Here is a 13,130-nt window from a genome sequence, read left to right as displayed (position 1 = left end):
TAATAATAATAATAACAATAATAAAAATAATAATAACAACCATAATAAATATTAATAATATGAATAATAATACAACTAATAATAATGAATAATAATACTACTACTAATAGTAATGCTAAATGATAATAATGATACATAGTAAAAATAAATAATATTGATAGAAATAAAAAACAGTAACATAAAAAATAATAATAGTAATAATAGGAACAATAATAATAATAGGAATAATAATAATACATAATAATTATTATTATTATTAAATAGTAGACAAATAATACCAACTTTGATTACCAAAATAACAATGTCATGCAATGCACAAATAATACTACTATAAAACAGAAATGACACCAACTACAGTCCATAAATCACAATGTCCTAAGTTTAGAAAACTATAAAGTCATAGTGACAAATGAACAGATGTAACAGCAGATAATGATACAGTCACAGAGCATGAAAATAAAATCACGATGCGGTGTCCAAATAATACATCAGTTCAGTGTCCATATAATCCAGTTAGGTATCAGATAAATAACAACGATCAACATGATGAAATAGTAACGCCAAGGAGCATGGAGTCTTGTTCTCTCTCTTTCTCATGCCCGATGCCTGTGAGTCATGGCGGAAGTTCTCCATATCTGTGGAGGTGACACCGCGGCCTCCTCACACTCCGAGCTGTGGACAGTGACACGGCCGTGACTCACATTCTTGTCTCCGACCATCTGGTTCCTTCCAATAATCCTACAATCAATTATTTATTTTAAGCATCTGTATCTCAGGGACCACAACCATCTGGATGCTACAGAGAGGATCCCACTGTTCGGGGGTCTCCAGGGGACCCATATACTAATGCTACTTGCTCTCTTCTCATTATTGAGCCCATCAGGCTGTTGGAAAGTTTCCTACTGAGGAGTTGTATTGTCACAATTGCTTCTACCCATATATGAATATAGAGAAGAAAGATCCCATAATGAAGGGGTATTCCTATGTTATCAAGTGACGGACCACGGCTTATCACTAAGATATAACTTTATGATTAGTGTTGAGGGAGCATGCTCGACACTGCTCGTTACTCGCCTGAGCATCTCACTACTCGAGATGTTCGGCGAGCACCGAGCATTTCCGGGTTACTCGGGCGGGAGCTCGGGTCTCCGCCCTGCATGTTTGGCGCTCTTTACAGAGTCAATAAACATGCAGGGATTGCCAGCCAGTCACTGTAATGCCGCAGCCATGTTGTTTGTGGGCATTACAGTGATTGGCTGGCCGCACAGCGTCACCTCGAGTATTTAAAACCAGGCGCCGCCATCTTGGACACAGTCGCTCCGGATCAGACAGTCTAGTGTCAGTGCTGCAGAGCTAGGGAGAGATTTATACTGCGAAATAGTTCGTGTAGGGTCTCTAAAGCCTGACAAATCAAACAAACAGTCCTTCTCAGGACTAATATCCATCCCAGATATCAGGCAAGCAGGCAGGCTGTATAGAAGACGCAGTGGTTATACCAACAAACACTGCATTACAGTCCTGTGTGCTGCTGGTCAAATTGCTAGACTTATCCCCAGGTCTCAGGGGCCAGGAAAAAATCCTTTTTTTTTCATCTAAATCCTGTTTTGCTTTGTTTTTCCTCAGTCAGACTGTACAAATACCCGTCTTATTAACCTTTTGGTATTCCCCCCCCCCCCGCCCCCCAAAAAAATTGAGTGTCTCGCTGACTGTTCAGACACCAATATATCTGTTTAAAAGAGTCTGGTGTAGGCCAGAGAAATAGAACTGTGTTTTTCCTCTTCCACGGTTCAAATCTGGGTGTTATCAACCTGCTTGCCTTTTTTCCATAAAAAAAAACAGTTTGAGTGTGTCACTGACTGTTCAGACACAAATATATCTGTTTTAACAAGTCTGGTATACACCAGGAAATTATAACTGTGGTTTTGCAGTTCCACGGTTCAAATCTCCTTTTTATTACGCTTTTGCCATTGATAGTGCGAGTGTAAGCTATTTTACTTCATTTACAATGGGCAAGGCGCGTGGCAAGAGAAGTGGAACTGGACGTTCTGGTGATGGTGCGTGCAGAGGACGGGGCCGTGGCCAAGGTGAAAATGTGCCACAACCAACAGCCACATCTTCTCGCTCCCACTTCTTGACCGAATTACTAGGGAAGCACACAACAACAAGACCACTATTGCGAACTGATCAGTGTGAACAGGTTATTAATTTGATAGCAGATAATACTTCCAGTCACCTGGGCACCACCACCTTCGGCCTGTCTTCCACACGATCAAGTGTTAGTAGCCGTGAGTCTTGATCGCATACTCCTCCTCACCCTGATGCTCCTTCCTCCCACCATGCCGAGTGTCGTCAGACAGCAACTGATCCCACAGTTGGACACTCTGAAGAGCTGTTCACTGGTCCATTTCCATATTTGGGCCCCGCGCCTGCTCCGCTTGAAGTGGTGGAAGAGGAGTTCCCATGTAGCGATGGCCAAATATTTGAACAGCCACGGCCACAGGAAGGCGACGCTGGCAATTTGTCACAAGAGGTGGACGATGACGAGACACAATTGCCGCAAAGTGAGGAGGAGGACCGTGGTAGGGAAGTGTAAGAGGAGGAGGTGGTGGATGATCTAGTAACTGACGAAACGTGGCAGGAGAACACGCAGAGCGAGGCCAGCAGCACACAGGGGGAGGGAGGCAGAGTACCCCAACAGGCAGGAAGAAGCAGTGTGGTGGCCGCAGACAGAAGGCGGGAAACCGTTCCCCGTAACACCAACACGAGAGACATTGCCAGTACAACTGGTAGATCTTCCAGAGTCTGGAATTTTTTTAAAGACTCTGCTGATAACCCCAAAAAGGCCATTTGTACCACCTGCCAGGCCAGCATCAGCAGGGGTGACAAAACTTCCAGCCTGACCACCACCAGCATGATCAGGCACATGTCAGCAAAGCACCCGACTTTGTAGGGCGAACCCCAGGGTCCACGACCAGTGTCAGAGGGTGTCACCACTGCTTCTTTCGCTGGTTGTGCGTGTAAGAGAACCCCCTGTTGTGCTTGCAAGGTAAACCCCTGTTCATACTGCATGCAAAGATGCCCCCTCCTCTCAGTCTTTACTTGTTATGGCAGTTTCTCAAGAAACAGCATCAACGTCCACGTCCCACCGCAGTGTTCAATTGTCCATATCCCAGACCTTTGAATGAAAGCGCAAATTCGCAGCCAACGCCCCACAGGCCACAGTCCTAAATTCACACATGTCACGACTGCTTGCGTTAGAAATGCTGCCTTTTAGGCTGGTGGAGACGGAATCCTTCCGCAACCTTATGACGGTGGCCGTACCTCGGTACTCGGTCCCTAGCCGACACTATTTTGCCCGGTGTGCCATCCCCGCACTACACAAGCACGTGTCCCAAAACATCTGCCGTGCCCTCAACAACGCAGTTACTGGGAGAGTCCACCTGACAACGAACACGTGGACAAGTGCTTGTGGCCAGGGACGGTACATCTCCCTGACGGCACACTGGGTAAACATAGTGGAAGCCGGGACCCAGTCGGACCTTGGGACGGAACACATCCTCCCCACACCGAGGATTGCGGGCCCTATGTCAGTCAGAGTTACCCCCACAGTGTACAGCTCCTGCGCATCATCCTCCTCCTCCTCCTCCTCATGTTCAGCCTCCATCTCAGATATCACCACATCAGTTACAAGCTGGAAGTACTGCAGTACTGCCTCAGCCAAGCGGCAACAGGCTGTGCTGAAACTCATAAGTTTAGGTGATAAACCTCACACTGCTTGTGAGTTGTGGACAGCTGTGAAAGAGCAGGCAGATATGTGGCTGAGACTGCTGAACCTTCATCCAGGCATGGTCGTGTGTGACAATGGCCGTAACCTCGTGGTGGCTCTGAGGCGAGGCGAGATCACACACGTACCATGCCTGGCTCATGTGCTTAACCTCGTGGTTCAGCAATTTCTTAAATCGTACCCCGAGTTGCCAGTTCTGCTCGTCAAAGTACGCCGCCTGTCAGCTCATTTTTGGAAGTCGGCTACAGCTTCCGCCGCCCTTGCTGTGTTGCAGCAGCATTTGCAGCTTCCGGCACACCGACTGGTGTGTGATGTCCCCACACGTTGGAACTCTACCCTCCACATGTTGCAAAGGATTTGTGAGCAGAAGAGAGCAGTTGTGGAGTACCAGCTGCAACAAGGCCATCGATATTCAGGTCAGACTCCACACATAAGACCTCAGGAGTGGACCAAAGATGTCTGACATATGTACCATCCTGACAAACTTTGAGGAGTCCACCAACATGGTGAGTGGCGATGACGCCGTCATTAGCTTCAGCATCCCACTTGTCTGTCTTTTGCAACGCTTTCTGCAGAGAATTAAAGAGGAGGCATTGCAGCCAGAGTATGATGAGATGGATCAAGAAGCCGTAGCGGGCGATTACACACAGCCCAGCCTCATCTCATCCCAACATTCATTGGGGGACAATGAGGGAGAGGAGGAGGAGGAGGAAGAACAGGAGCTGGTATCATGCGCTGTAGACGGTAGTACCTGTACAACTGTCATACGGTCGGTTCAGGACAGGGGGGAGGAGGAGGAGAGCATGGTCAGTCGTCATCTTGGTGAGAACACGGAAGTCTTGCCCGTTACCAGTCTGGCACGCATGGCTGACTTTATGTTACGCTGCCTTAACCGTGACCCTCGCATTGTCAAAATGTTGGGTGACAGTCATTACTGGTTGGTGACACTTTTAGACCCCCGCTACAAGGAGAACTTTCACTCTCTTATTCCTGAGGTGGAGAGGTCTACAAAAATGGGGCAGTACCAGAAGGCCCTTGCTGCAGAACTGTTAAAAAAATTCCCATCTGAACATGCTAGCGGCAGAGGTCACAGTTCGCTGACCAACCATGGTGTACAGGCGAGAGAGACGCAACTCCAACCCAGCAGAGGCAGGGGAACACTGCCAACATTCTGGGACAGTTTTCTGAGACCCGCCCAGCTTACAGGCCCTGAGGCGTGGGGTACTCTCACAAGGAGTGGAAAGTTTCAAAAGATGGTGAGAGAGTACCTTGCAGACCGTACCAGCGTCCTCCGTGATTCCTCTGTGCCTTTTAATTATTGGGTATCCAAGCTGGACACTTGGAATGAACTCGCTCTGTATGCCTTGGAGATCCTGGCCTGCCCTGCCGCTAGCTTGTTATAGGAGTGTGTTTTTATTGCCGCTGGGGGAATTATAACTGATAAGCGCACTCGCCCGTCAACTGACAATGCTGACAAGCTGACCCTTATCAAAATGAACAAGGGCTGGATTGGGCCAGACTTCTCATCACCACCAAATGACAGCAGCGTAACATAAAGTCAAATCCACTGTTGTTTAATGAGGTGTATTCCCATGCACTGCTTCACACCCACACATGGATATGCGCTTCCTCATTTCGGCTGTATTTTGCTCTTCTCCTTATCCTCAGCCTCCACCACCACTATATCACCAGGGTGACCGTGGTCCGTGTTGCCAGCATTGAAAATTCCTCTGTCCTAATTTTTGGCAGCTTTTGCTTGGAAGGCATAGGCAAAGACTATGGGAGACCCACTCCCCAATAATGGAAATAATGTTTTTTAATATGCTGTACTGCATGGCTCTTGTAAGGGGCATTAAAATCGTCTTGTTAAGCTACTGTGACCTCCACGTCTCTTCCAAGGGGCATTAAAACCGTCTTGTTAAGATACTGTGACCTCCACGTCTCTTCGACGGTGCATTGATATTGACTTTTTATTCCACTGTGACCTCCACCACTCTTCCAAGGGGCATTGATATTGTCTTTTTATTCCACTGCGACCTCCACCACTCTTCCATGGGGCATTAAAACCGTCTTGTTAAGCAACTGCGACCTCCACCACTCTTTCACGGGGCATTGATATTGTCTTTTTATTCCACTGTAACCTCCACCACTCTTCCAAGGGGCATTAAAACCATCTTGTTAAGCTACTGTGACCTCCACGTCTCTTCCAAGGGGCATTAAAACCGTCTTGTTAAGCTACTGTGACCTCCACGTCTCTTCCACGGGGCATTGATATTGTCTTTTTATTCCACTGTAACCTCCACCACTCTTCCAAGGGGCATTGATGTTGTCTTTTTATTCCTCTGTGACCTCCACAACTCTTCCAAGGGGCATTGATATTGTCTTTTTATTCCACTGTGACCTCCACCACTCTTCCAAGGGGCATTAAAACTGTCTTGTTAAGCTACTGTGACCTCCACGTCTCTTCCAAGGGGCATTAAAACCGTCTTGTTAAGCTACTGTGACCTCCACGTCTCTTCCAAGGGGCATTGATATTGTCTATTTATTCCACTGCGACCTCCACCACTCTTCCAAGGGGCATTAAAATCGTCTTGTTAAGCTACTGTGACCTCCACGTCTCTTCCAAGGGGCATTGATATTGTCTTTTTATTCCACTGCGACCTCCACCACTCTTCCAAGGGGCATTGATATTGTCTTTTTATTCCACTGCTACCTCCACCACTCTTCCAAGGGGCATTAAAACCGTCTTGTTAAGCTACTGTGACCTTCACGTCTTTTCCACGGGGCATTGATATTGTCTTTTTATTCCACTGTAACCTCCACCACTCTTCCAAGGGGCGTTAAAACAGTCTTGTTAAGCTACTGTGACCTCCACGTCTCTTCCAAGGGGCATTAAAACCGTCTTGTTAAGCTACTGTGACCTCCACGTCTCTTCCACGGGGCATTGATATTGACTTTTTATTCCACTGCGACCTCCACCACTCTTCCAAGGGGCATTGATATTGTCTTTTTATTCCACTGCGACCTCCACCACTCTTCCATGGGTCATTAAAACCGTCTTGTTAAGCTAGTGTGACCTCCACGTCTCTTCCAAGGGGCATTAAAACCGTCTTGTTAAGCTACTGCGACCTCCACCACTCTTCCACGGGGCATTGATATTGTCTTTTTATTCCACTGTAACCTCCACCACTCTTCCAAGGGGCATTAAAACCGTCTTGTTAAGCTACTGTGACCTCCACGTCTCTTCCAAGGGGCATTAAAACCATCTTGTTAAGCTACTGTGACCTCCACGTCTCTTCCACGAAGCATTGATATTGTCTTTTTATTCCACTGTAACCTCCACCACTCTTCCAAGGGGCATTAAAACTGTCTTGTTAAGCTACTTTGACCTCCACGTCTCTTCCATGGGGCATTGATATTGTCTTTTTATTCCTCTGCGACCTCCACAACTCTTCCAAGGGGCATTGATATTGTCTTTTTATTCCACTGTGACCTCCACCACTCTTCCAAGGGGCATTAAAACCGTCTTGTTAAGCTACTGTGACCTCCACGTCTCTTCCAAGGGGCATTAAAACCGTCTTGTTAAGCTACTGTGACCTCCACGTTTCTTCCACGGGGCATTGATATTGTCTATTTATTCCACTGCGACCTCCACCACTCTTCCAAGGGGCATTAAAATCGTCTTGTTAAGCTACTGTGACCTCCACGTCTCTTCCAAGGGGCATTGATATTGTCTTTTTATTCCACTGCGACCTCCACCACTCTTCTAAGGGGCATTGATATTGTCTTTTTATTCCACTGCTACCTCCACCACTCTTCCAAGGGGCATTAAAACCGTCTTGTTAAGCTACTGTGACCTTCACGTCTTTTCCACGGGGCATTGATATTGTCTTTTTATTCCACTGTAACCTCCACCACTCTTCCAAGGGGCGTTAAAACAGTCTTGTTAAGCTACTGTGACCTCCACGTCTCTTCCAAGGGGCATTAAAACCGTCTTGTTAAGCTACTGTGACCTCCACGTCTCTTCCACGGGGCATTGATATTGACTTTTTATTCCACTGCGACCTCCACCACTCTTCCAAGGGGCATTGATATTGTCTTTTTATTCCACTGCGACCTCCACCACTCTTCCATGGGTCATTAAAACCGTCTTGTTAAGCTAGTGTGACCTCCACGTCTCTTCCAAGGGGCATTAAAACCGTCTTGTTAAGCTACTGCGACCTCCACCACTCTTCCACGGGGCATTGATATTGTCTTTTTATTCCACTGTAACCTCCACCACTCTTCCAAGGGGCATTAAAACCGTCTTGTTAAGCTACTGTGACCTCCACGTCTCTTCCAAGGGGCATTAAAACCATCTTGTTAAGCTACTGTGACCTCCACGTCTCTTCCACGAAGCATTGATATTGTCTTTTTATTCCACTGTAACCTCCACCACTCTTCCAAGGGGCATTAAAACTGTCTTGTTAAGCTACTTTGACCTCCACGTCTCTTCCATGGGGCATTGATATTGTCTTTTTATTCCTCTGCGACCTCCATAACTCTTCCAAGGGGCATTGATATTGTCTTTTTATTCCACTGTGACCTCCACCACTCTTCCAAGGGGCATTAAAACCGTCTTGTTAAGCTACTGTGACCTCCACGTCTCTTCCAAGGGGCATTAAAACCGTCTTGTTAAGCTACTGTGACCTCCACGTTTCTTCCACGGGGCATTGATATTGTCTATTTATTCCACTGCGACCTCCACCACTCTTCCAAGGGGCATTAAAACCATCTTGTTAAGCTACTGTGACCACCACCACTCTTCCAAGGGGCATTAAAACCGTCTTGTTAAGCTACTGTGACCTCCACGTCTCTTCCACGGGGCATTGATATTGTCTTTTTATTCCACTGCGACCTCCACCACTCTTCCAAGGGGCATTGATATTGTCTTTTTATTCCACTGCTACCTCTACCACTCTTCCAAGGGGCATTAAAACCGTCTTGTTAAGCTACTGTGACCTCCATGTCTTTTCCACGGGGCATTGATATTGTCTTTTTATTCCACTGTAACCTCCACCACTCTTCCAAGGGGCGTTAAAACAGTCTTGTTAAGCTACTGTGACCTCCACGTCTCTTCCAAGGGGCATTAAAACCGTCTTGTTAAACCACTCTGACCTCCACGTCTCTTCCAAGGGGCATTTAAACCGTCTTGTTAAACCACTCTGAACTCCACAGCTCTTCCACGGGGCATTGAAATGTTGTTTTTAATTAACTCTAACCTCCACGACTCTTCCAACGCACATTGCATTTCCTCCTAATTTTAGTCAGCTTTTGCTTTTCAATGCATAGGCGAACACTAAGGGAGACCCACTCCCCAATAATGGGTAGAAGGTTTTTAGTACACTGTAATCCACATCTGTTTCAAGGGGCATTGCAGTTCCTCATAATTTTTGGAAAGCCTTCCATTCACTGCTTAGGCCAACAGTGTACAGGAGACCCAGTTGCTATAAATGGAAAAAACGGTTTAGTTAAGGCCCTCTGACCTCCATGTCACTTCCAAGGGGCATTGGAGTGCCTCGAAATTTTTGGTAGGCATTGCACTCACTGTATGCCCTATAACTGTGTAGCCGAACCGCTCCTTTTGGTACAGAAACATATCCTACAAGACATGTGTGGTTGACTGGCCTGATATTGATGTGAGTGGTCCCTGTTCCTCCTGCTCTTTCTCCTTTGCCACCACCTCATCCATCATTCATCACCTGAAGCTTTGTTTTAACGGGAGTCATAGAACTGGGATAGTAGCAGGAAAACATCCAGCAATCCTCGGAGGAGGTAGGATATGCGCCAAAACGCTGACCACCTCAGGCCTAGCCGCTACTACATACATGCGCTTGCATTCCAAGGAACAGAAAGCTAAGGAGATGGATGGCCTCATGATCATGAATAATTTACTCATTGTGTTGGAGGCCGACCACTGCTGCTGTCTACCTTCTGAACTTTGTGTTGAAGCCTGATTGACCCAGGACCCGCAATCCTCTATGTCTGGAGGACGTGTTGCATCCCAGTGTCCAACTGTGTCCTGGCTTCCACAATATTAACCCAGTGTGAAGGCGTCAGTGGCCACATTCACCTGTCCATGTGTTTGTGGTTAGGCTGTCCTTCCCACTAAATGCACTGGGGAGGGCACAGGTAATGTTTTGGTATGCGTGCTTGTGTATAAGGTGCACCGGGACAAATAGGGGTGGCTGGGGACCGTTTATGGACACCCGGCCGCCCCCAGGCGGCTGGGGACCGAGTATGGACACCCGGCCGCCGGGCAGCTGAGGACTGAGTATGGATACCAGGCCGCTGACGTAGCCATGACGTGGTGGCCAGATTCCGCCTCCACATGCCTAAAAGGCCCAATTTCAAGTGCAAGCAAGCAAGCAGTATGGTATTGCAGCCTGGGGGTGGATGGCAGGCTGCATACTTGCGCTTGCATTGCAAGGAATGGGGGAGGTACAATTGAACACTGCCCTGGGACAAGGACTTACACGGGGATAGTTGCAAGTCTGCATCTTCTGATGCGGCAAAGATCACTTCTGATGGGCACACTTTTAGACAGTGACCTGGGTGTCAGAGATGCTTATGTAGCACCCTGAGGATTCGGCTGCTGCAGGGGTATTGCACCTCAACCCAGAGGTGTGATATTCCACTCCCGGGTAAGGATGGAGTGTGGACCTGAGCTCGGTAGGCTGCATGCACTACACACATCCCATTTCCGAGGAACAGACCAACGGTACTCCCACTTAGAAATGTGCAGGTACGACCGAGTCTGTTCCTGGCTGGAGTGGGAGGGGGGTGGTACATCCCAAGTAGTGTAGGGGCAGATAGGGGGAGCAGCCTGGGTAAAGATAGGAGCTCATTGGGTGCTGGTCACCTGAGCTCACACATAGAGGGAGTATATAAGGTGGGCACCATCAAAGATCAGGGTCAGTCTGTCAGAGTCAGTAAGAAGCAGAGGTCCAGATGAGCCTGCAGAGAGAGAGTGGAGCAGAGAAGGAAAGACCCAGAGAGGGAAAAAGAAAGGACTCTGAGAACCCAAATTCAAACCCCGGGTGAAGAGTCGGCAATAGGGTACCGGATCCCAAACTGGTGGGGGCAAAAGCACACCCTAGCCAGAGACCGGAGGCCGTGGGCAGGATCTGCCACGGCCACCCACCACATCCACCCCGAAGGCAAACCACGTGGAGGGTCAGGGAACCCAAGGCCAAGGGTCTCCCAACAGAAGGCCCGAGGGAGCTGGACCTAGGTGGATCACTAGTGGGGACGGCCAGAGGAAAGGACAGAAGGAGAGCTCAGGGTCACGCTCCGGACTTGTTTGGGGGTTTGCTGAATCCAGGACCTGGTGGACGCAGCACGGCTCGGGTGGTCACTTGAAGCTGGAGTGACCGGAACATCAGCAGTGAGTAAATACCTTAAACTGCACAACCCGACTCTGTCTTCACTTAACATCTATGCTGCACCACCACAACCCCCATCCTCTGCACCTGACCCCCTGAGGCTATACCCCACCCGTTGGGGGTTATACTACCAAAAGCTGCACCAACACCATCAGCCTCAGCGGACCCTGCTGCAGCGGCGGCCATAGTGACCGCAATACAACGGGTGGCGTAGTCGACATTAAGAACTTTATAACATCTGTAGGACTGCCACATACTCTGAGCTTGACACCCTGGGCACGGACCGGGTCACAGCCACTCGGAAGACTACAACTCCCATCTGATCCGGCTCCGGATATTCCCCTAAAGAATATGGCCCAGGGGGCGCGTCACTTACAGGGGTCTTCCCCGTGCTGTTCCCATGTCTTTTCAGCACTGTATGCATGTGTCACATAGCACATGGCCAGATAATATTGTAGAATGTTAAAATGACATTTCCCGGTGAATGCATTTGTCACGGTTGAAAGCAATACAAAAGTGCAAAAATGCAAAAAAAATGCTACTTGTGAACATAGCCCAAGGTGTGGAGGAGTATTTTTGTTTTTGGTTATTTATTTTACCTTATACACAAGTCTTTGCCCTGGAAAGGAACTTCCTTAACATATTTCACAGGAAAACCATTTTAGTTTAGTTTTTGAACGTTTTATTGTGAGCCCTTAAAAGTGGCTTAATACCTCTGACCACGTTGTTGACAGCAGTGACCTGGGGGTCAGAAATGCTTCCTGGGGCAATGCCCATGCTGTCCCCATGTCTTTTGAGCACTGTCACTATCATTTTGGGCACTTTTTAGGCTTTCTACAGACTGCCGGGGGTGCCGCCGCAAAAATGCTCGGGTCTCCCATAGACTAACATTGGGCTCGTTGCTCGGGTCGAGCTCCCGAGTATCACGGCGAGCTCGACCTGAGCTTCGAGCACCCGAGCATTTTAGTGCTCGCTCAACACTATTTATGATCAGTGGGGGTATGATGTCGGAGACACTCTGAGACTTAAAGGCAACTGCAATGACATCCGAATACTGCCATAAAGATAAAAATGAGGTCCCCCTATGGTGTCATTGGATAGGATTTCACAACAAGAAGAATTTAGGTCTTATAGGGCTGAAACATTCTCCAGGGGCCGGAAATAGTGTCTATTATATATATATATATATATATATATATATATATATATATATATACACATTTATAAAGTCATTCTCCCGTTGTAGCTCATATATAACAACCTAGTCTTCGTGGAATATACTGTACGTATTCTAGGAAAATTTTGGAGGCGTCTGTGGGATTTTTTGCCCCTTTACCCAGAAGAGTATTTGTGAGGTCAGACCCTGATGTTGGGGGTCCGGACTCACAATCTCCATTATAGGATGGGGCTGAGGTCCGGGCTCTGTGCGGCCGCTCAAGTTTCCCCCTCCATGTCTGTATGGAGCTTGTGCGCTGGGCACAGTCATGGGGAACAGAAAAGGACGAACCCCAAACTGTTCCCACAAAGCTGGAACCTACAATTGTCCACAATGTCTTGTGCTGAAGAATAAGATTTCCCTTCACTGGAGCTGAGGGGCCGGGGTTCAACCCCTGATAACAGCCCATAGCATTATCCTCCTCCACCATCTGTACAGCGGACACAATGCAGTCAGGGGGTAACGTCCTCCTGGAATCACCAAACCCAGACTCCTCCATCACACGCAGATAGAGAATTGCGATCCGTCACTGGACAGAACACGTCTCCTCCAGAGTCCAGTGGTGGTGGCCTCGCACCACTCCACGCTCGGCATTGTGCTTGGCGATGTAAGGCTGTATGCAGCTGCTCGGCCATGAAGCTCCCGGCGGGGATGCAGTATTAGTGCTGATACCAGAGGAGGTCTGGACTCTGCAGTTATGGAGTCA

The 13,130-nt window shown here is 48.1% G+C and overlaps 1 protein-coding gene and 1 long non-coding RNA gene across 3 annotated transcripts in view; one reads left to right on the top strand and one right to left on the bottom strand.

Moving 5' to 3' along the window:
- Nucleotides 1–13,130, bottom strand: part of LOC141264924 (uncharacterized) — a 65,500-nt gene that overhangs the window by 2,019 nt on the left and 50,351 nt on the right. The window lies entirely within an intron of this gene.
- Nucleotides 1–13,130, top strand: part of GNGT1 (G protein subunit gamma transducin 1) — a 69,655-nt gene that overhangs the window by 35,196 nt on the left and 21,329 nt on the right. The window lies entirely within an intron of this gene.

The sequence above is a fragment of the Phyllobates terribilis genome, unplaced genomic scaffold (assembly GCF_046119375.1).
Source record: "Phyllobates terribilis strain yellow unplaced genomic scaffold, ASM4611937v1 Scaffold_4__5_contigs__length_816908805, whole genome shotgun sequence".
Lineage (NCBI taxonomy): Eukaryota > Metazoa > Chordata > Amphibia > Anura > Dendrobatidae > Phyllobates > Phyllobates terribilis.
This window is presented reverse-complemented; position numbering and strand designations above follow the sequence as displayed.